The 23,053-nt window shown below is 53.5% G+C and overlaps 2 long non-coding RNA genes across 3 annotated transcripts; both read right to left on the reverse strand.

The window, feature by feature from the left end:
* Nucleotides 1-380: 380 nt before the first annotated feature.
* On the reverse strand, nucleotides 381-10,184 carry LOC111091229. The gene is made up of 4 exons (XR_005374554.1): nucleotides 9,530-10,184; nucleotides 9,170-9,328; nucleotides 8,921-8,976; nucleotides 381-3,349 (listed from the first exon to the last, which is right to left on the reverse strand). It is a non-coding gene; the product is annotated as an uncharacterized LOC111091229 (long non-coding RNA).
* A 3,442-nt stretch (nucleotides 10,185-13,626) lies between these two features.
* Nucleotides 13,627-15,162, reverse strand: LOC102152936. Of its 2 annotated transcripts, none has more exons than XR_005374552.1 (3): nucleotides 14,890-15,162; nucleotides 14,287-14,512; nucleotides 13,627-13,792 (listed from the first exon to the last, which is right to left on the reverse strand). It is a non-coding gene; the product is annotated as an uncharacterized LOC102152936 (long non-coding RNA). The 2 variants fall into 2 exon arrangements; XR_005374553.1 differs by having other exon boundaries at nucleotides 14,810-15,162.
* Between the last annotated feature and the right edge of the window lie 7,891 nt (nucleotides 15,163-23,053).

The following is a 23,053-nucleotide window of genomic DNA, read 5'->3' on the forward strand; positions in this document are numbered from 1 at the left end:
TCATAACTGGATTGTACCGTCACCCTCCAGGGCTCGCGCATCCTTGCACTCAGCTCTGTTCCTAGTCAGCCGACATAAATGCTAACTTAAAGTCCAGGCTGCTACCTGAAGTATTAAGTGATCATCCAGGCACTCCCTTCCCTTCTCCAAGAGATTCTGGAATTTTTTAAAAGCCTCTCCAATGGAGACAGAAAGTAGGGTGGTGGTTGCCAGGGGCTGGCAGAGAGGGGGAACAGGGAGTTAGTGTCTAGCCGGCGCAGAGTTTCAGTTTGGCAAGACGAAAAGAATTATGGAGACGGATGGTGGTGATGGCTGCAAACAACATGATGAATGTGTTTAATACCACTGAACTGCACACTTAAAAATGGTTAAGATGGCACAGTTTGTGTTAGGTGTACTTTATCGTGATTTTCAATATTGAAGAAAAAAAAAAGCATCTCCAGTCCAGAGTAATACTTACTATGTGCCAGACAAAATGTGCAATAATGGTCAAGTGACACAGGGGTTGCAAACCTCGTAAGGCAGTTGTTTTTCTTTTTATTTCTTTTTTTCAAAGATATTTATTCATTCATTCGAGAGAGAGAGAGAGAGAGCACACACGTGCATGAGTGAGGGGGGGTAGGGGAGAAGGGAGAGAGAATCTCAAGCAGATTCTACATGGAGCTCCGAGCCAGACTCGGGGCTCCAGCCCAGGACCCTGAGATCATGACCTGAGCCGAAATCAAGAGTCAGCTGTTTAACCAGCTGAGCCACCCAGGCGCCTCGAAGCTGTTATTTTCATCTTTATTTTACAGGTTCAGAGAGAGGACATGACTTGCCCAAAGTCACTCAGTGAGTTGGTGGCCAGTTCAACGTTCCAATGAAAGGCATTGTTCACACAGGGGCGGGTCATGTTTCCATGGGCTCGCTGGGCCCCGGGACAAGGGCCCAAATCCTTTCAGGGGAGTCAAGTTCCTCCATACCTGTCCTTGTCAGGCTCTGAGAGGCTTAAGACAGGTGTTACCTTTCAGGGCTGTGGGGCCCCTGCACCGGCCAGCAGGCTGCACGCAGACGCTGCCACCAAGGAGGCAGGGCAGATGGCCTGGAAGGTGGGCTGGGCCGTCCCACCCCACTGGACGGCAAGCTGCCTAGTGACCCGAAGCCCAGGAGGTGCACCCTGGTTGACAGGGGCGGGGGTCACATCCCTGTGACCCCGGAGATGTGGCTGTGCTGGACAAGGCTGTTGCGGTGTGATCAGGGTGCCTGCCGCCGGCTGGCTGTGACCTTGGGCGTTCCTCTCTGACCTCCTTTTCCTTATTTCATTTCACGCCTTCTGGACAGCTGGCTCTGCCCCTGGCAGGTTGGGGGCCCCCTGGCTCCCACTGAGCTCTCCTCTCAGCTGCACGTGGACCTTCCTCCTCCCCGCAGACTGCGAGCGCCGAGCGCCGTGGGGCAGAGCCGGCACCTGCCTCCCCGTGGAGCCCCCGCTCCCCACGTCACAGGGAGGCTGCACAGCGAGGGGCGTAAACACAGGAGCCAGAGGCACCTTCCAGCTCTCCCACCACAGCTCTCTGAGCCTCAGCTTTCACTTCTGCCAAATGGGGCTTCCGAGGACCATCCTGCCTCTCTGACCGCAGGTGACATGAACAGCTGGATCGGTTAGAGGAGCCCAGGCGAGCCTCCTGGAGGCGTGTGGCTCAGGCCACAGCCACACTGCCAGACCTAAGCAATGTCATCTTCCAGCAGCCGGCCCCAAGGTGTCTGCAGCTGCCGAGTGAGCCCAAACAAAACCGCGGCAGGGCCCAGCTGCACCCAGATCAGATGGCAGAGCTAATGAAGTGGTTGCTATTTTCAGCCTCTGAGTTTGGGGATGGTTTTGATGCATCCATAGATCATTGAGACAAACTTCTCAGTGTCTGGTGTCCGAAAAGGAAAAGACAGGCGATGTGGTACGATGTGACATAGCAGAGGACTGTAAGGTGTCCTGTCCTGGGGAGCATCGTGGGAAGAAAAGGCTTAAAGGGGGAATTCCCAGGCTCTGGTTTGCTGACCTCTGTGGCCCCCTGAGGAGGTATCAGGGGTTTGCACCCTCCTCTGCATTCTGGACCCTGGAGAGAAGCCTAGCCTCTCACATCACTATTTCCAAAGCACTGCACTCCCCTCAAAGGCTGCAGCCCACCTCTTTATCTAGCACCCGGCACACGTCCAGGCACATGGTAGGTGCTTTAGAAATAGTCAAATGATAGAGGATGCGTGGGTCCTGTTCTCTGAGCCACTGTGGGAACACTAGACTTCCACTGCCTTGTGATTCCGGGTGTGCCCACCCCCAGGATGCGTGGAGTGTTTGCCTCCCTCCTTAGACTGACTCGGGCATCTGTTCTGTCCCCCTCCGGGTGAGGCAGCACATGAGTCTCCCCTTGGGACAAATGGGGGTGTGTGCCCCCCCTCGTGGAATGGATAAGTGTAACCTGCCTTCCCCCTTAGATTCTCTGGAATATCCACCTACGCCCTTACACCGGGTAGGAGTAGCTCCCCTCCCCTTTGGGACTAGGGGTTCCTTAAGAGCAGGGTGCCCACTTCACCCAGCACAGAACACGGCCCTGGGGCTCTGCTGTGTAGGTCACTTGCTGATCTGTCAGTGTCCTTGAGCCTGGAGTCCGCGAGTGATGGTCAGAAAGAGGGACAGACACACAGCCTTCCTCCCCAGCAGGCCTCGTGCCCCCATTTCAAAGAACATGAATCTGAGACCCAGAAGGGATGAAGGATGTGCTCGCATTCATGACAGGCAGCATGTGGTGGGGTCAGGACTCAAACTCAGGTCTCCCTGGCTGCAGCCCCAGTGTTCCTGAGAAGCGCCCCCACTGCCACTGTGCAGGAGGGTCTTGGAAGCCCGTGCTATTTGCAGGGGGCCTGGATGAGGCTCCTAAGTCAGTCTTGACACATGCCTGGAGAGGGTCTCTCTGAGAGGGCTGTGCACCTGGTCAGGGCTTCCGAGGACCACCTGTGGAGGGCTACAGGAAAGCCTCCAGGCCCACAGGCACTCTCAGGCCCTGCAAAGAGCACTGGACCAGGAGTCCCATGCAGCCAGAAGCCAGACCCGATTCTACAGCTAACCGGCCCCTCTGCCTCCATCTCCTCATCCGTACAATGGGGACAGGTGGTACCCACCCAAGAGCATGGTGCTGAGTGCCTGGCCCACTGTAAATGTGAGTTCCCCTGCCTCATGGAGCCCCATCCCATCTTGGACTCCCTCCTTCCTCATTCACACAGGCTCCCTCCGTTTCCTGGGTCAAATGCCAGCCACAGATTTCTTCCTCCTTTTGACTTAACCAAGGCAAGTTGGGGTTGGCCACAAAATAGAACAAAATACCTGCAAGGAAAAAAACAAAACTCAGAACAAACAGGATGCCTCTGGGTGACATGTGAGGTGGGGGTCACTTGGGCAGCCGTGACCATGTAGGGGCTGCTCACCCCCACTGCAACCATCAGGGATTCGAGAGGGCTGGGGGCCAGCCCAGGGTCCTGGAGCTGCCAGCCCTGCCATTTATCCAGACTCCACTTTTCAGTCACTACAAGACCTTGGGAAAGTTGTGTCGCTTCTCTGTGCCTCAATTTCCCGATTGGGAATTGGGAATGGGCAGAGAAGTAACAGTACTTGTCTGTCCTTTTGCCTGTCAAATATTCTTTTCTGGGTTTTTAAAAAGATTTTATTTTATTTTATTTATTCATGAGAGACACAGAGAAAGGCAGAGACACAGGCAGAGGGAGAAGCAGGCTCCACGCAGGGAGCCCAATGTGGGACTCAATCCCAGGACCCCGGGGTCACACCCTGAGCCACCCAGGCACTGCTGATTTATTTGTTTTAAACTGGAAGTTTGTGTTTCTTAATCCCCTTCACCTATTTCACCCACCCGCCCCCACCCCCAGCAACCACTGGTTTGTTCTCTGTATTTATGAGTCTATTTCTGTTTTCTTGTTTGTTTTGTTTTCTAGATTCCACATATAAATGAAATTTTATGGCATTTGTCTTTCTCTGATTTATTTCACTCAGCATTATACCATCTAGGTCTACCCATGTTGTCGCAAATGGCAAAAGTTCATTCTTTCTTATGGCTGAGTAATATTCCACTTAAACGTGCGTGCGTGTGTGTGTGTGTGTGTGTGTGTGTGTGTGTGTAGGCTGCTTCCATATCTTGGCTATTGTAAATGATGCTGCAATGAACACTGAAGTGTGTATGTCTTTTTGAATTAGAGTTTTCATTTTCTTTGGGTAAAGACCCAGTAATGGAATTACTGGATTGTGTAGATATTTCTATTTTTAAAATTTGAGGAACCTCCTACTATTTTCCACGGTAACTGTACCAAGTTACCTTCCCACCACAGTGCATAAGGGTTCCTTTTTCTTACATCCCACCAACGCTTATTTCTTATCCTTTTGATACCAGCCATTCTGACTGGTATGTAGGTAAGTTCTCGCCTGCCATCTCCTTTGCTCTGCACAACCACCCAGGAGGTAGAGCCTGCCTGACTCTAAGACTCATTCCTAGTGCCATAGGAACTCGCAAGAGAAGTGGTGGTGACAGAAAGAGGGACGGGGGTAATTTGTCTCTAGAGACACCCACTAAGAAGCCCTCCACCCCGTCTCCAAACAGAATGTGGGCTCTATCGCACATCTGGTATGTGCCTGTTGAATGCATGGTGGAACAGATGAATGTAAGGCTTGTTGGTAGTGCTCTGCAAGAGTTTCCTGAGCAGATGGATGGGTGAATAGATGGGTGGATGGATGGGTGGATGGATGATTTGCAAGAGGGTACATTGTAGGCTCTTGGCCTCTGCCCTTGGACAGGAGGTCTGGGGCAGTCTGCTTCCATGCCCCTAACACCATGTGTTCTCTTTTCCCCTTCTTATTCCTCCAGGAGAGCCACCTGCCCAGCTCCATTTCTCCTTTGGAAGTAATTGTTTCTGCTTCCCTCTGTCTCTTGTCACCCAAAGCTAGCTCCATGATTCATCCCTTCAAGGACATCTCTTGACCGAGGAATGAGCACTGATGGGCTAACTCGGTTCCTTTCTATGGGGGCAGGTTTACATTTTAAAGGGCATAGTCTTGAGACAATCGAATCTAAGGACCCGGTGTGTGGTCTGGTGGCATCCAGGTTTGGGGCTCAGCTTGGGGCTGGACTCAGAACTCAGTGTGTCACCAGGACAAGGGCTCAGCTTGGAGACAGGACAATGGGTCATCCAAAGATGAAGTTAGTGCTCAGTCTATGACCAGGAGCAGGGCTCAGTCTTTGACCAGAGTCAGGGGTCAGTTTAGGAGCTGGGATTAGAGGTCATCTAGGGATCAGGATCAGAGCTGAAGACTCCGTCTATAACTTGGGTTAGGATTCAGCTGGATGAATTTGGGATCGGACAAGGATGAAGATAAGTTTGAGTATATAGTCATGATCAGGGCTTAGTTTTTTCCATGAACCAGGATTAAGGATTAGTCTACAGTTAGCATCAGAGCTCTCTGTAAGACCAAGACCAGGCCTAATTCTTTGGCCAAAACTAGGGCTCAGTCTGTGACTTGTAGCCCAGTTCTGTCTATGACCAGAGTTAGGCCCAGGTTATGATCAGTTGTCGTGATCACTGTCTGAGGCTGTGTTTATAACCAGGCTATGATTGGGGTGACAAGTCTGAGACAGTGATCACGACTCAGCCTATATCTGTGTTTAGAAGCTCCTCCACGGGTTTCTAATGACATCAAAGAATGAATCCTGCTTCCAGAACAACTTAGCTCTCTCCCAAAATTTGGACCCCTCTGGAGCCAACGGAATTTTTCTTTTGTTCTCTGAAAACCTAGCTGCTAGCTAGTGGGCACCGTCCCGTACTCCCCACGCCACCAGGGGAGCTGCCTCAATGCGTCCGCCAAGACCCTGTCTCCCCCATCCCTGCCAGGGAGCCTCCCGGCTCCAGGGTTATTAAGGGAGGAATCTGTGGGAAGAAGAGGGTAAACAAAATCCGTCACGCGGGGCTGGGGCAGGCGCCCATTCCTCCTGTGGCTCCACAAGCTGACTCCGAAGGAAACCAGCAGCTCTGAGCCAGTGATGTTGACAGGATACTTAATGAAATCCAGAGGGAGGGGCCCTGGCAGGGCCCACCTGGAAGGAGGCCCGAGATGGTAATTAAATTAATTTTGGTATATGTCCCAACAAGCGCAAAAGCAAGAGCTGGGGCCAGGGTCCATTCGCCCAAGGCTCCAGGAGTGTCATAATTACAGGGAAAAATAAGTTTCAGAACTTACGTAACCCCACTGCTTGGGCCCCAAGGGTTAGGCCCAAATTGTTTTTCTTTTCCAGGAAATGCACATACTGCAAAGCTGCACCTGCACACCAGAGTCACCTCCGTGGGTCATGGGACATGAAAGAGCACAGAACATTATTCCCATTTCTCAGATGAGGCAAAATGAGGCTGGGGGAGCAAAAGAGTCTTTTCAGAGTTCTGTGATCGTCCTAGGACTACCATCAAGCTCCAGAACCCAATTATGCTGCCCCAGAAACCTCTCTACTGTGGAACTATGGGCAACTAGGGGTGGGAGAGGTTCACTCTACCAGAGATTGAGGAGGGGAAGGCGCTGGAAGGCCTCCTTTAAGAATGAGTTGGGGCTGGCCAGGCCGAGAAGAGGAACAGCATACCAGGCAGAGGAAACGGCACATTCAAAGGCACAGTGGCTAGAAAGAGCACGGCGTGATGGGAGGAAGGGGTCATCCCATCAGGCTGAGTGCCGGCTCACAGGCAGGGTTGGATGAGGACGCTGACGTGCGGTGGCAAAGAGCCCCATACACAGCCACAGAAAGGTCTCCCACCACTTATTTAATTTAATTAATTAATTAAATTATTATCTTATTTAATTTCACCCCATGCCCCATGAGCTAGATGCTTCCACCATTCCCATCTGACAGATGGGTAAACTGAGGTTCAAGTGATTTGAGACATCTGTCCAAAGCAACACAGCCAGAAAGTGGTGCAACTGGGATTTGACCCACATCCATTGGGCTCAATACTGCTTCCCTAAACACATTTATTTCCTGCTTCCACACCCCCACCCCCACCCCAAGGCACTTTCCCCGCTTCCTAGTTCAGCTCAACCTGGGTGCCAAGGCATGAAGGTGCCCCTGGCCGGGGTGGAATGCCATCAGGATCTCCAGGAAAAGAGGACGGGCAATGGGACCACCAGCCCAGGAGCAGGGTAGTAGCAGGGAGCTGGTTCCTGACCCCAAGTGTCTGCAAGGCTGTCTGAGGAAGCAGAGGAGTCCCGGGGACCCGAGACCCATGGCGCAAGGGAGGGAGGAGTTCCTGAGAAGCCGGGGCCAGCTCAACTATGGGCTTCTTGGGCAGGAAGTAAGCATCCCATCCAGGAAGACACATAGGTGGGCACGGACGGGGAAGCAGGAGAAGCCACTTCTGGGTTGGTCGCTGTGGGATCTGCACATCAAGTTCTCAGGACCCCTGGAAAAAGCCATCCCTGGTGGTTGGCAAGTGTGGGATGTCATCAAATGAAGCTCTTAGAAGAGGCAGGGCCTACCCAAGGGGTCTATTTGCTTTCAGAGGGTTTCCCTCTTCAGAGGTTCAGATGTTTCCAACACCTTGAAAACAGCATCTGAATAGAACCTGTCAAAAAAGCCCTTAGCTCGTGGAGAGCTCTCTGTGGGGATCTGTCTCCTCCCTGAGCTGGAGGCACTAGACTCGGTGGCACAGAGAAGGACAGCGACTGACAGGGCATCACACAGCCCTACCCAGGTGGGCCTCCTGGGGAGGGCATGTGACCAGGCTCGGCTGTCCAGGCGAGGCCCTCTCCTTTGGGTCAGAGGGTCCTTGACTTTGCCCTTAATCAGGAATGAGAGTGTTTGCTTTCAGCTGAATATTTCCCCAACCGCAGACAAGACGGGACTGCAAATTCCAGATTCCTGGCAGCTTGGGAAACTGGGCTGTGGGTCGTGCCTGGTCACTTCTCCTCCTGGTGGCCTACTGCCCACCCCGGCCGGTACCCGGCTTGGGCCAGGCCCTCACTTTACTTTCCTCCCTGATTTCCGGGATGTCATACTCCCACCTGCGCAACCTGCCCCCCGCTGACCCCCGCCCAAGGGTGTTTCCAGGGTAGGCTTCCAGCCTTGGCACTCCCTGCTCACCTTCTATGGCTCTCTGAGGCTGCAAGATAAAACACAAGGCCTGAGTGCTCTGGGCCCTCAGCAAACCAGCCCATGCCTGCCTTGTCTCATCACCCCCCCTCACTGGCTGGGAACCCCCCCCACCTTAGCCACAGAGCTCACGTGCTTTCTCCAAAGAGGCTGCACCTTTGTTGTGCCTCTGGGCTGCAGCACGTGCTGTTCCCTTGCCCAAGATGCTTATCCTCACTGTGTCTGGTGAAACACCAATGACTCAAGTTAGTGTCTATGAAGATGAGATCTGAGGGAGGGGAATAGAGGAATCGGGAAGGACGGGGAAAGGAGAGGCAGTAGGATCCTGCCAGCACCTTTTACCACAAAGAGGGTTCTCACCCAAGCTGGCAGCCAGACCCCCGGGCCTTGGGGGTGAACCCCCTGTCCTAGGCCTCCAACGTAGCTCACCTGAACAACAGAGCAACTTTCTCCCCAAGCAATGCATCACATTGGCCACCCATGTACTCTACCATCCTAATGACACCAAACTGTGTGATGTTGCCCAATAGAGCACACACGCCCACATGGCCACTGACTTGGCGCTTGCCATTCTCTCCCCTGGATCACTTTTCCCGGTGAACTCCTCTTCATCCCTCGATACCCAACTGGAAACCACCTCCTCAGAGCTGCCCTCCGCATGTACACAGAATCAGTTTCTGTCTTTTCCAAACCCTAGGGAGGTGGCTTGCCTTGCCCCCCCCAACACCCCCACCACCAGGGAAGGGACAGGGCACCTATCTCACCTCTGCCTCCTTTGCATCCAGAACAAGGTATACAGTAGGTCCTCAATAACTGTGTACTGTAGTCAATGAGAGAGAGAGAGAGAGAGAGAGAGGAATGAAGGCACGGGTGAGTGAATGAAGGAATGACTCAACGCCCACATCCCAGAAGAACAGATGGTCAACGACAAGTTTGAAGTTAGATCCCAGCTCCGTCTTCGGCTCGCGGAGCCTCAGTTTCCTCTCCTGCGGAGTGCTGGCAATCCTCCTTACCGTGCAGTCGGAAGAATACGTTAGGTAACACAGCGATAACAACCCAGCACGGTGGAGCCCTTGGAAGCTCCAGGAAGCCAGCCGGCCTGTTTGCCTCAGCCACTTGCCAGCTGTGTGAGTTGGGACAAATGACTTGACTGCTCTGTGCCTCGGGTCCATCTGTAAAATGGAGAATAACAGTGCTGACCACACAGGGTTATCCGGAGGATCAAAAGAGGAAATGTGTGCAACATGCTTATGACAGAATGTGCCAAGTGGTGAGAGCTTGGCACGTGTTTGTTTTATAAACCCGTCTGTGGAGTGCCCGGCACGCGGTGTGTGCTTGAACCGGGTGAGCGTGCGGGCTCTCACCTCCCCTACCTGCATCCTGCGGCCCAGGGGCACTGGGGGTTCTGATCAGTTGTCACAGCCACAGCCACAGCCTGCAGAAACATTGGTGAGTCCAACCCTGCAGGATTTGCTGGTTTTCCAAACAGAAATCCCACACAGACCCCAATGACTTGCCCATGTCAACAATAATGGCTTGCGTTTCGGATCTTTCCATGGAGGGAGATACAAAGCAAGTCACGCTGAGAAGGGACTTGAGCTCAATGGCTCTCAGCCTCTGAGCTCTGCTCCAGAAGCATCTGTTCAACACGCTCCTTTCAAGGCCCAAATCAAAGTGTTCCCTTCCACTATGCAAGGTTGATATTGCTGTGAGCATGATTGTTTCCATTGCACTTGCTTGCTTGCTTTCTCTCTCTTTTTTTTTTTAGCTCTAAGTACTAGATAATTTGCTCAAATTATGATTTAATCCCTTTAGCCCGTGACAAGAGTATCATTCCCAATGGAAGGAGAAGGAGACCAAGGCTCCGAAGGGTTGCCCAGCAAGTCCAAGTTCACCCAGCATGGAAGCAGAGGCAGGAATTGAACCTACATGTGTCTGACTGCAAAGGTTTTCACCACTGGCTATACGTTGGTATCGAGTGGGGAGCTTTGAAAATGCTGACTCTGGGAATCCCTGGATGGCTCAGCAGTTTAGCGCCTGCCTTGGGCCCATGGCGTGATCTTGGAGTCCTCGGATCGAATCCCACATCGGGCTCCCTGCATGGAGCCTGCTTCTCCCTCTGCCTGTGTCTCTGCCTCTCTCTCTCTCTCTCTCTTTCTGTGTGTGTCTCTCATGAATAAATAAAATCTTTAAAAAAAATTTAAAAAAAAAAAAAGAAAATGCTGACTCTGGGGTGCTGCCTGGGCATCAGGTTTATGAAGCTCCCCAGGAGATCCACCAGTCAGCCAGGTTGGCAGGAGAGGTCCAGGGGACAGAGGAGCATGGCCAGGGGAAAGGCATCCAGTGGAAGATACACAATCCACACAGCAAAGATGGGGTGAACACCTGTGCCAGCTCGACCCAGGCTCCCAGTGATGATTTATTTATTTATTTATTTTTAAAACTTATTTTTTTTTTAATTTATGATAGACATAGAGAGAGAGAGAGGCAGAGACACAGGCAGAGGAGAGGGAGAAGCAGGCTCCATGCCGGGAGCCCGACGTGGGACTCGATCCCGGGACTCCAGGATCGCGCCCTGGGCCAAAGGCAGGCGTGAAACCGCTGAGCCACCCAGGAATCCCCTCCCAGTGACGATTTAATCACTGGAGATCAGACCCCAGCCAGACACAGGCCTGGAACTTCCAGAACGCTGCAATTCTGCAGAGTCAACAAGCAGGGAGCATGTCTTGGGACAGAACTTCTCCCAGGAACCCCTCCTGACCCCCGACTGTCCCCAGGACTGGAGGTGCAGCGTGGCCCCCAAGTCCGGCCTGGATGCCAGCCCCCTCTCATGGTTCAGCTCAGGCATGGCTTTCTGACCTTTTATTCCCTTATTACCATGGGATCATTTCTTCAAACAAAATCTCAGGAATTTGGTTCCTCTAGACTTTAACTCAGGCCCATTCATTTTGACATTCCAGTGAATTGTCTCTAAGCCAGCATCCTCCCTCCAAAAGCTCCTCTGACCCCCACAAACGCTGGTCCTGGTTGCTCATCCACCTCCCCTGAGGCTTGCAGACTCCACAGCCCCTAAGAGAATTTAGGTTCGAATCCCTGTTCTGCTGCTTTTGAACTGAGTGACCATGGGCTGGTCACTCAACTTCTCTGAATCTCAGTTTCATTTTCTGTAAAATGGGCTCTTACTTCATACTGCTACAGAGGCAGCAGGTTAACTGAGATGATAACGTCACATCTCAGCCAGCATCTGGCACGCAGGAGTGCTCAGTGAAGACAGCTGTTATTAGTTGATCGTAGTACGAGAGGGAGAGCAAACCCAGAGTCCCACAGCCTCCACTACAGGCCCGGGGGATTCATTCGCTTTGAGGCTGTGTCATTGTCCTGCTGCCAGAGATGGATCCCCGGGGGCCGTCACCAATACACTGCCCATCTCCCCTGGCACTGGCTATAATAATGAATATAACGAATGCTGAGAAACCCACCGGGTGCCACCAGCCCTCACACCACCTGTGTAACTCCTTTGTCCCGCCCCCATTGCCACCACCGTAGTCAGGCCCCGTGGGTGCTCATGTTCTCACTCCCACCCTGCCTCTGGGCTCAGCCCCACAAGTGGTTCTCTACCCAGCTGAGGCCACATACGTCATTTTTTTTAAAAGATCTTATTTATTTATTCATGAGAGACACACACACACATACACACACACACAGAGAGAGAGAGAGAGAGAGAGAGAGAGAGGCAGAGGGAGAAGCAGGCTCCATGCAGGGAGCCCGATGCACGACTCAATTCCGGGTCTCCAGGATCATACCTCAGGCCTGTGGCAGTGCCAAACCGCTGGGCCACTGGGGCTGCCCCACATATACCACTTTAAACCCCTGTGATCACCTGGTTACACTCTTCCATGGCTCCCCAGTCCTTCCATCTAAGCCAGGCTTTGGAGGCTTTTTGTGACCTGACCTCTCCGTGCCCCTGGCTTCCACTGTATGTTCCACCCACCACATGCCTCTCGGAGCTGCCCGGATGTGCCAAGCTTTCTCTTGCCCCTGAGCCTTTGCACGTGCTGGTCCCTATTTCTCCTGGAATACCCTTTCCCTTTCTCCTCCACTGACCAACTCCTGTTCATCCTTCGGCTCAAGTGGCTGGGGCCTTGGATCTTTGCTATATGGGCCTCCACATACCGCCTGGGATTCCTCACAGCATGGCAGCTGAATTCCAAGAGTGAGTGTCCCAAATGAACCAGACAGAAGATATATGGCCTTGATGGCCTTGCACTAGAAGTCACACACCATCATTTGTCTTTGTCACAGGCCCACTCAGACCCAGGGGGACAGACTATGTGGACCTCACCTGTCAAAATGAGGAAGGTCAAAGTCACATCATAAAAAAAGCCTGTGCAATGGGAGCTGGTTGTGACCATTCTTGGAAAACACAAAATGGCACAGGGGGGAGGGTAAATGTCACAGCTACATAATCTCAGCCCCTGGGGACCTCAGGGCAGGGATAAATGTCCAGGACCCTCTCTCTTACAACTAGTGTCTTGGTAGATGATTGGCCTAACTCCTTTGGGAAAGCTCAGCTGTTAGTCCTGTCCACAAGGTGCAGGAAACATGAGGAACGTGTCTGTCTGTACTGGGAACATTTGCAGTGTAACAGGTTTTGAATCTTAAAGCTCTAAACAGTAGTGATCTTAAAAATTCCCCTGTGGTGCTGACAATGTGAGTTGGGCCACAAGTGACTTAAAAGAGGTTTGGGGCAGGAAAGAGGGGGAAATTCTCCAACTACACATGGTCAGCTAAGGACCAAGTCCTCCAGAGGTTTTCAGGAGAAAAGGGACCTCCTGGCATCTATCCTTCTGAACACAGAACGGGGCTGTGTTCTGGGTCGATGTCCCAATGGGACTGGGTGTGTACACATTCCATGCAGAACTTCCAGAAGGAAATTACAGGCTCAGGGTTGGGGGCTGGCATGGGCAGAACCAGCCCAGATGTACTCTCTTCCTTCTTACTCTGGGCCTCGCCTCGTCTTTCCTTCTCCCAGTTGAGCCCAAAGAATTCAGATTTCCAGAGGTGAGGAATCCTTCAGACCCCACGATTTAGTCCCTGACACTAATTTTGGCTGTTTTCTACGGAGACCCCCACTTACACTCAGGCAGTTGGTTGCACCATTTGGGTCTCCCGGGCCTGCGGCACCGACATCTGCTCTGTCTCCTTGCCCAGGAAAGGCAAAGCCGTGCTAACCCGGTGCATGCCCCCTCGCCTCTCGGAGCCACTCCTAATAGCAACCCCTGAGCTAGTCTTACGGGGCAGTTAGGGAATAGCAACACAGAAGTGCTCCGTAAGGGAACTGTAATTGGCCGTGCAGTGAGCACTCGGTGTCGATAATGGAACCCCCAGTCCCGGTGCCCGCACCAGAGCAGGAGTGTGGGAAGAGAAAGGGTTTTAGGATGAGAAAGCACGAGCTCTTTTCCTTCCAAGAGTGAGTAAACCTTTCAGTGAGCATTTATTGAGCACCCATGGTATGCTGGGCCCCAGGCAGTACTGTGGACAGAATACAGAATAACACACATACAATGGATGTGGCCTCTGCACCCGAGGTCTCACAATCTGGACTGTTCCAGACACAGGGGACGTATAGCAGACATCTGAAAGATGAAGAAGAATTAGCCAGAGAGGGCGGTGGCAGGGGAGGGTATTGTCTTCCTAATAGGGGGAACAGCATGTGCGAGGACCCGGGAATCAGGGAGCACAGAGACTTCTGGAGTATAGAGCTTGAGCACAGAGGCAGAGCTAGAGGGGGAATAAATAATAATAAAGACCAATAAAGAAAACGCACAGCATGTGAAGAAGGGGTCGTTGTGAAACAGAAAACTAAAGCAGGAAAGGGACTGAGTGTGTTGGAGTGAGGGTAGGCGCTGCTGTTTTCAGTAGGGGAAAGGCTGTACCAGCAAGAAGACATTTGAGTAGAGGCCAGGGAAGTGAGACAGTCATGCGTACTGGGGGGAAGAGTATTCCAGGCTGGGGGAAGCAAGTGCAAAGGTCCTGAGATAGAGGTGTTCCTGGACTTGGGAGGAACGAACAGGAGGCCAGTGCAGCGGGAGCACAGATGAGGGGAGGCAGGTATGATGGGCACACATACCTGTCTGTTCTCTCCTGAGGTCCTGACAGATGTCATTAATTGTGACCTTGTCCTCTTGATCCCAGATCGATCTTCAGACTCCTCCTCAGCACAAACCTTCAGGCCGTCACTCCCAGCAATCAGAGTTGAATACCCAGTGAGGTCAGAAGGCAGTCTGGGTTCACACAGGGACGGAAGCCGTGATCTGTGGGTATCTGCCATGTGCCTAGTCGTGGCTAGTTGCTTTCTGAAAAATCAATTTATTATTATTATTATTATTATTTAATAGTTAATATCCAGCTTTATTTAGGTTATAATTGACATATGCTAGTTGCTTCTCAAATTCTCTCGTTTCAACATCCACAACATAAACTATAAGGTTGGCATTAGCATCCCCATTTCACAGATGAGGAAATGGAGGCTCTGGGAGGTCCAGAGACTGGCCCAGAATGCCCCTCTTCGGAAATTTAATTCAAACACGGCAGTCCTGTATTCCAGGCCCCCTCCTCCGGGACCCCCACCAAAGACCCTGCTCAGGCCTCACTCGCCACACCCGGGCCTCCTGGCCCCGCCAGGACTCTACGTGCCAGCAGGCTGGTAGAGGCAGGTGTGGGCAAAGCGCACCGGAGGCCGAGAACGCCTGCCAACCCTCGGCAGGCAGGACGGCGTGAAGGGGTGCGTGCTCGGGCATCAGGGGCCAGGCGCTGACTGGGCCCCACCCCTCCCAGCCGGGGGCTAAGGGCAGAGTGAGGCCAAGGTCCTCAGTTTCTCCGCTCCCTGATGTATGTGTAGAAGCAGGGCCCCGAGTTATTAAGGACAGAATGTGGCTGAGGTCCTGGCATCATCGGTGCCTGGGGCTGGGGCTGGCCCTGTCGCCTGGGCCCTGCTCCCCTGCTGGGGCACCTTCCACACAGACAGTCCATGTGCCTGTCTGTCCTGATGGGCCGTGGGGTCTCCAGGAGGCTGCTATGACTTAGGACAAAGAGGCTTGTGCCTTCACAGGGGGCCCCAGAGGCTGAACTGGGATCCTGCTCTGTCACTCCCCTGCTGTGGGGCCCAGGGCCATTGCACTGTCTTCACCTCTCTGGGCCTCTTTCTATGTAAAAAGGAAATAGTATCTATCTGATAAGGATTTATAAGTGTTGTGAGTGGCAATATACACGAAGCATTTAGCATATTATTATTATTATTATTATCATTACCATTATTACTCATCCCTGAGTCTTCAGGATCCACCTGGATCTAAGCAGGCACGCAATCAGTCTGGGGAGAACAGTGCGACCGGCCTCCTTTAAGCGGGTCCTGGAAGATGGGAAGGGAAGGAAGGAGCCAGGGACGAGCCCATGTTGGCTACCACCTTGCTGGGTGACCTTGGGCAAGTCTAATGCCCTCTCCGGCCCTCACACATGACAGCCCTCCTCGCTTGGCAGCTCTGCGACTAGAGTTTTTAGAACCTGCTGTGAGCCCAGGCCAGGGCCAGGTGCTTGGTGGGGTCTTGATATCAGGGTTAGAGAGGGCTTAGGATGCCCGGGCCCCCGGCCCCTTGGAGGGGGCTTGTTTTCCAAGGAGGAGGACTGCTCCCGTTACGGGGTTTCTTCCCTGGTGCCCGTCCTTCCCACCTCCCACCGGTCTGTAAGCTCCAGGGCTGAGCCATGTGCTCTCTCAGTGCTTTGCAAGGCTCAAGCCTCAATACCAGGCCTGCTCCTCCTCCTCCTCCTCCTCCTCCTAACCTCAGAATTGGGCTTCTCTTTCTCCGGGAAGCCTTCCTTGACTCAGGCTGAGTTAGCTGCCTCCCCGGGCCTCCTTGGGGTTTGTGCTCCCCTCTCCCATGAGCTGGTCAGATTTGGGATCCGTCTCCCAAACAGACCGCTATACTGGCAGGCAGGGGCCATGTCTGACCTGGTACTATGTCCTGGGCACTGATAGAGCACTGGCCACAGCAGGCCTGGGGACTCCCTGACGACTGATGGATGAATGAGTGGAGAAACCCCAGAGGAGGGGATCTTGAGGCACCTGAGTGGCTCAGGTCACAATCCCGGGGTCCTTGGATCTAGCCCCATACTGGGCTCCCTGCCCAGCAGGGAGTCTGCTTCTCCCTCTCCCTCTGCCTGCCGCTCCCCCTGCTTGTGCTCTCTCTCTGTCAAATAGATAAATAAAATCTTTTTTACAAAGAAAGAAGGAATCTTTGACACTGTCTGCCTGGTGGAATGGGATGGTGCCGAGAAATGGAGCCACAAGGATTTGGATCTAAATCCCAGCTCTGCTCTGTACTGTCTGGGCAGACAGTCCCATGCTGAGCCTCTGTTTCCTAATCTGCCAAAAGTGGCCCATTCTTGCTGCCTCTCACACGGGCCGGGCACTGGAGACAGCGTGGGTGCGGCCCCGCAGGGTCTGTGCGGAGTGTTTCCACTTGTCCCCCATCCCAGGCATGGGCACCCCCAGAAGCCACCCTGCCTCGCCAGCTTCCTGCCACCAGGCCAGCTCCACCTTGCACACCCAGGGCAGGGCCGGGCTGCACTGGCCTGGCCCCCTGTGCTGAGTGAGGGTGGCAGCCCAGCCGGTGGCTGTGGGACGGGCAGGTTCTCATGACCTGTCTGCTTGCAAGGGTCTGAGCAGAAATCCAAGCAGGCTGGGGAGCCTGCTCATCCCCACCCTGGCTGGGCTACCTCCAGCAAGCCAGCAACACCTGAGAGCCTCTTTTGTCACCTGTTAAGTGGGAACACTCAGCACCATCTCAAAGATGAAAAGTTAGAGATGCAGAGCCTGGCAGGGCTCTAAGGAGAAGAGAGAGACTCACTGGTGAGAGAGCTTTGCCCTTTGCTAATGTCAGAGCGGGGCTGGGCGTCCGGATGCCTCTCTGCCACTTGGAGTCTGTCCTTCTAGCAAACCAGAGGCATGTCTCTGGCTTTGAGTTCTCCCAGGTACCAGCACCTAGAGAAAATGATAAAATCACATTCTGTCTCTAATTATATCCGTTTTTCTGGTACCTTCTGTTTGTAGCAGCCATTTCTCACATGTGACACAGCTTTTTCTTTTTCTTTTTTAAAGATTTTATTTATTTATTCATGAGAGACACACACAGAGAGAGAGAGAGAGAGAGGCAGAGACACAGGCAAAGGGGAAGCAGGCTCCATGCAGGGAGCCCGACGTGGGACTTGATCCTGGGACTCCAGGGTCATGCCCTGGGCCGAAGGCAGACACTCAACCACTGAGCCACCTGGGCGTCCCAGCAGCTTTTCTTTTTAAACCTGCTGACCTAAGCAATAGTGTCAAGTAGCTGGCGGGGGTAAGTCCAGGGACTCTGGGGCCAGGTGGTCCCAGTTCAAATCCCAGCTCTGCCTCTCTTCGCTGCTGTGTGCTCGCAGACAGTTGTCGCCTCTGTCTCCCCGCCTGCAAGGACAGCACCGGGACCCCCGTGTGGCCCGAGGGCCGTGATGAGGGTAGATGAGTGCCAAGTGCTTAGAGCTGAGCCCAGGGCATCATCAGGGCTGCCGTCTGCCGGAGACAACGTTTTACCAAGTGAGTTGACACAGAGTGAGTGCGTTGGATAAACCCGGTGACTTGCAGAAATCACGGCCTGGGAAACACTGGCGCAGGCCACCCGCTCTGCCTTCCCAGGGAGGGCCTGCTGTTACCTGCCTCCCTGGTAAGCCCCCTGGCAGCAGCGTCGCCTTTAATCTCGGGGCTGGTAAACATGCGATCAGGTTTCCCAGGCTTTGTCCTGTTACTTGGAGCAGTTCTCAGGCCCTGCACACTCCTCCCAGCCGTCCTCCCCACCGGCCTGCCTCCAAAAGCCCCGGATTTCCTCTGCCCCTGACCCATGCCTCAGTCTCCCCGTGTGCGAATGGGCAGGGATACCACCTGGCACCCATCAGTGGGCACAACACTGTTTTTACCTTGTAAACGGGGGTGAGAGGGGGCCGCTGTGCTCCCACACACCATTGCTGTGCACTGGCTGGTTCAGACACCGCCTGCGGGGCCCCAGATGATTCTCCTGTGCCCTGTGCCCTCCGCCGCTCACACCCACCTCTCAGCCTCTTCCTGAGCTGGGACCCTCACCCAGGATGCCCTTGGCTTGCTTTGTCCATTCACCCTCCCCTCCACTGCGGACATCCCTCGGTGTGGGGGCCCAGGGTGCGGGCTGGGCAGAGGCCGGTCAGACCTCGGGTGCTGGCCCCATGGGCTTGGGAAGGGCACCTGGCTCTCCGTGGCCCTGGGTCTGCCTCTACAAAATGGGAAAGGCAACCGCGGCCTCCTCATGAGGTTATCGTGGTGACTTCTGCAGCCACACGCCTGGCGTACACTCGGCCTCCCGCCGCTGTGTTCACCGGCATCATCATCTGTGTGAGTCCAAAACGGGGAGGAGATCCTGCCTTCTGTGGGGTGTTTCTGGCACTGTCCTTGCTCTTAGCACGTATGGAAAAATTCACCCCATTGCATACTCTCTGCACACAGCTCCCTTGGCAGGGTGGCTGGCGCTTCTCACCCACCCGTCTCCACAGCCCCCACCTGTCACCGTGGCTTCCAGACCCCCCATCTGACCAGCTCCTCCCCTGGTCGAAGCCTCTTATGCACTTCATTGTCCTCACCTCCTCCCAGCCACTCTCCCTGCTGCCACCACTGGTGCCCTGGCCAGGCTCCGTGACGTACTTTCCCCAGATATGCCTCGTGCTTTCCCAGCTGGGCCTCCAGCCCAGAGACCTCTTGGGCCAGCCCTGTCCTGTCACCTGCTGAAATCTTACTCATACTTCAAGGCCTCGGGCTTGCCACCTTCCTGGACAGAGCTAGGAGCCCCGGGTCAGCCAGGCCTGCACCTGAATCACAGCTTCCAGCTCCCATCTGCTGCATGATCTTGGCTAACTCACCTTTCTTCCTAAAGCCTCAGTTTCTCTAACTGGAAAACAGGATCATGCTGGAGATTAAGGATAACACAATTTATCAAGTGATTCGGATGCTCCAGGCACCCAGCCAAGCATTTCACCAGCATGATTTCATTTTCTCTTTCCAACTGCACTGTGATGTGGGTGATGATTATCGTTTAAGAGCAATGACTCTGTCAAGCCGTGTTCCAAGCATTTTATCTATATTCATTCATTTAATCTGCAAAACGATGCCAGAGTCTCTATTTTACATAGGAGGAGACTAAGTCATGGGATGGTGAAGTGACCAGCCCAAGGTCACGCCCCAGCAACTGATAGAGCCAGGCAGTTCTGCTCCAAAACAGATGCCCTTGGCCACTTAGTGATGTGATATTTACATATACCCATTTTGGATAAGGAAGTTGAGACCCAGAGAGGGAAATGACTTGTCCAAGTCCCACAGCTAACGCATAGAAGAACCGAGTCCAAGGCTGGATCATTCCAAAACCCATGCCCACTGCACAAGGCCAGGTGCCTAGTAGAGCCTTTGCAGGGAAGATTGAATGGGGCTGCCACTAAGAGAAGGTCAGTCTCCCTGGGAATCTGCTTTGGGACCCCTAAGCCTTTCTGTCTGAGGAAGAAATGAGTGATGAACAAGGGTAACTGTCCTAACCTACCGAGGGGCTCCTTGATGACAGTGCCTTTGCCTCATTCACCGGTCCACCTACCCATCCATTCATCCTTCCACCCCTCCACACCCTGCACCCCTCCATCCATTCACACCCCACCCACTCATCCATCCCACCTACACCCGTCCATCTGCCGACCTACCCGTCACTACTTTCTGTCCATCTTCCCATCTATCCATGCACTCATCTACTCTCCCTTTCTTCCTTTTTTCTTCCCTTCCTTCCCGCCTACTCTCCTTCTTACTTTCCCACCTCCCTTCAATCCTGCCTGCATCCATCCATCCATCCCATCCATCTTTCCACCTACCCAGTCAGCCAGCATCTCTTCCGTGCTAGGCCCTGTGCTGTGCTGTGCTGAGGACTTGGGTCAATTGCCTCAGTCCCTGATGTCTAGAACTCATACCCCAGTAAGGCAGCCCAACTTATAATTCGGTGGGACATGGTGTGACAAACGCTATGTAACTGCAGCATGGAGGGCTATCAAAGAACAGAGAAATGGAGGATTCCACCCAGGAGTCAGAGAAGGAGGTGCCCTTTGATTGACACCTGTATTGGTCAGATGCAGATGCAGATACATACAGATGGACATCTTTATTCTCCAAAGAAACAGAACCAATGTAAAAGAGATTTATTTTAAGGAATTGTCTCTTGTGATTATGGAAGCTGGCAAGTTCAAAATCTGCAGAGTGAACCAGCAGGCTGGAGACCCAGGAAGAGTTGAATCTGAAAAGCGGCTGCTTGGGGTAGGTTTTTTGCTCTATTCGGGCCTTCAACTGATTAAATGAGACCCACCCACGTTTGGAGGATGATCTACTTGAAGTCCACCCTTTTAAATGTTAATCTCCAGGTTCCTGGGTGGCTCAGTTACTTAAGTGACCAGCTGGTGATTTTGACTCAGGTCAAGAACTCAGGGATGTGAAGTCAAGTCCCCCCATTAGGCTTCCTGCTTAAATGGGGAGTCTGCTCAAGGTTCCCTCTCTCTCTCTCTCTCTCTCTCTCTCTCCCCCCCTCTGCCCCTCTCCCCACTTGTGTTCTTTCTCTCTTTCTCAAGTGAATAAATCTTTTAAAAATAAAAAATAAATAAACGTTAATCTCATTCCCAAACCGTCTCATGGAAACATCTAGAATAATGTTTGGCCGTGTTTTCAGGCTCTGGGACCCAGCCAAGCTGGTGCGTAAAATTAACCATCATGACACCTTATGTGAGAACAGGGGTTCCGAGCATTCTAGGCAGTGGAAATAATCCTTGCCTTGGCCCAGGGGTGGGATGTGGCCTTGGGACAGTGAGCTGCCCACTAAGCACAGGGAACGCGGACGACGGGAAGGGCGGCCAGCAGGTGACTTTGTCCACACACAGCAGGGAGCATGAGAAACGTGCCGGTTCACAGCTGACGTTGCCCATCCATTCCCCTCCCCGCTCTGGGGGCTTTGGCAGGCCCAGGCCGGATGTGGTGGGCAGGGGGAGGGCCTGGCAGGCCAAGGCTGCTTCAGCTGCTGCCTCCAGCTGCCCCCGGGTGAGGGACCTTGTCCTGCTAGCAGGAAGGGGTGGGCCTGGCTGGGCCAGGAGCCCCACCCCCACCCCCACCCTGATTCTTCTCACCCCCACCCCCCAGTCTCCTTCGCCTTCTCTGTTCTCTGCACATTTATCTCTAGCTCCACCTGCTTCTCCCCACCACCACCGCTCCCACTGGTTCTCTTCTCTGCCTGTGTGCTATCTGCTCTTTGTGGCTCTCTCTCTCTCTGTCTCCAGATAAACGAGGCACACATCAATGGCTCTTTGCCACCCAGACATCCAAGCATCCCAAATACAGAGAACATTCAGCTGGAAAGACCTCAGAAACCACCTTGTCCGACAGCTGGGATGATTGAGGCCTCCGAGGGTTGCCCCAGGTGGCTCAGCAGGTAGAGGGGCTGGGAAGTGCCCCCACCCCCACCGACTCCCAGGTGGGCCACTGCCCAGCTGCCCAGGCCTGGGAGCCCGCTCCTTCCGTCTCTGCAACTCCTCCAACTGCGAACACCTTGAAAGTCGTAGAAGCAGCCGGGTGCCCCAGGATGCTCCCTGGTGAGGGATAAGCTCCCCACAAGTTTTGGGCAACTGCATGTCGAGGGATGTCCAGGAAGAGGTGGCTGGGGAGGCAGATGCCACATGTGTGCCTCAGTTTCTCCACCTGTCTCTCTCTGCCTCAGTGATGCCTCCGTTCCTCAGAGGCTGGGACCCCATTTGGGGGTTTCATCCCTGGCCTGTGCCCTCGGAGCCCCCCATCCCTCGTTTCCTGCTCTTCAGCCTCTCTCCTCACACCAGCAGGTGTGGAAACACCTGCAAACATGGGTGCTCTCCTCTTTGGGTGGCTTTGGGCAAATCAAGCCCCCTCTGTCAAAATGGGCAGGGCCCTGGTGACAACAGGTGCTGAGTTCCTGGCATTCATCTCCCTGGGCCTCACTTTTCTCACCTATAAAATGGGGTAAGTGCACCTGCTTCACAGAGCTGTTGTGCAGCACGACGAAGTTCGTATTTCTGGAGTGCCTGGGACGGCGCCCCGCACAGGGCAGGCACCATGACCCCCTCCCACTTGCGAGTGTTGTTATAATTACCATCACAAGTGGCTTCAGCCTCTTATTTCTCTAAGAAGATGCCAATTCTGTTACATTCACTCCAGAGAAAGAGCTTAAGAAATTCTGACCAACTGATGCTGTGATCTTACTAACAATGCCATCCAAAGGGCAGGAGGTCTGGACCCTCACCCACCACTGCTGGGTGATCACAGGCAAGTCCCTGAGCTTCCCTGTGCCTCAGTTTCCCTATGTGGGAGATGATGTTACCCCAAAGCCCTTCCAGCTCTGACATGATTCAAATCTGGGAAATTTTGGCATAAATCTCAGCCCAGCTATTTAAGTGCAAAATGCAGCCTCCTCCCTGGCAGCAGAGGCAGGAAGGGAAAGGAGAAGAAGCCTGAGCTCTTGGTGGTGACACAGTGGGCCCAGATGCCAGAACCCTTCCAAAATGACCTGCCCACTGGTACTGAGGGACACTGACCAATGGGACTCCTTCCTTTGTATTCTTGGTTGATCAACCTCTCATTGGCCCTCCTCCAGGCTCAGCTCAAATGCATCTTCTTCCAGGAAGTCTTCCAGGCTCCTCACCCCAGTGGCTATCATCCTTTCTCCTTGTCCCTCCCTCCTTCCTCTCTCCCTGGCTCTCTTGCTGGTTGCTTCTCTCTCACTCCCCAGTCTCTTTCTCTC

This window comes from Canis lupus, chromosome 20 (genome assembly GCF_011100685.1).
Source record: "Canis lupus familiaris isolate Mischka breed German Shepherd chromosome 20, alternate assembly UU_Cfam_GSD_1.0, whole genome shotgun sequence".
Classification (NCBI taxonomy): domain Eukaryota; kingdom Metazoa; phylum Chordata; class Mammalia; order Carnivora; family Canidae; genus Canis; species Canis lupus.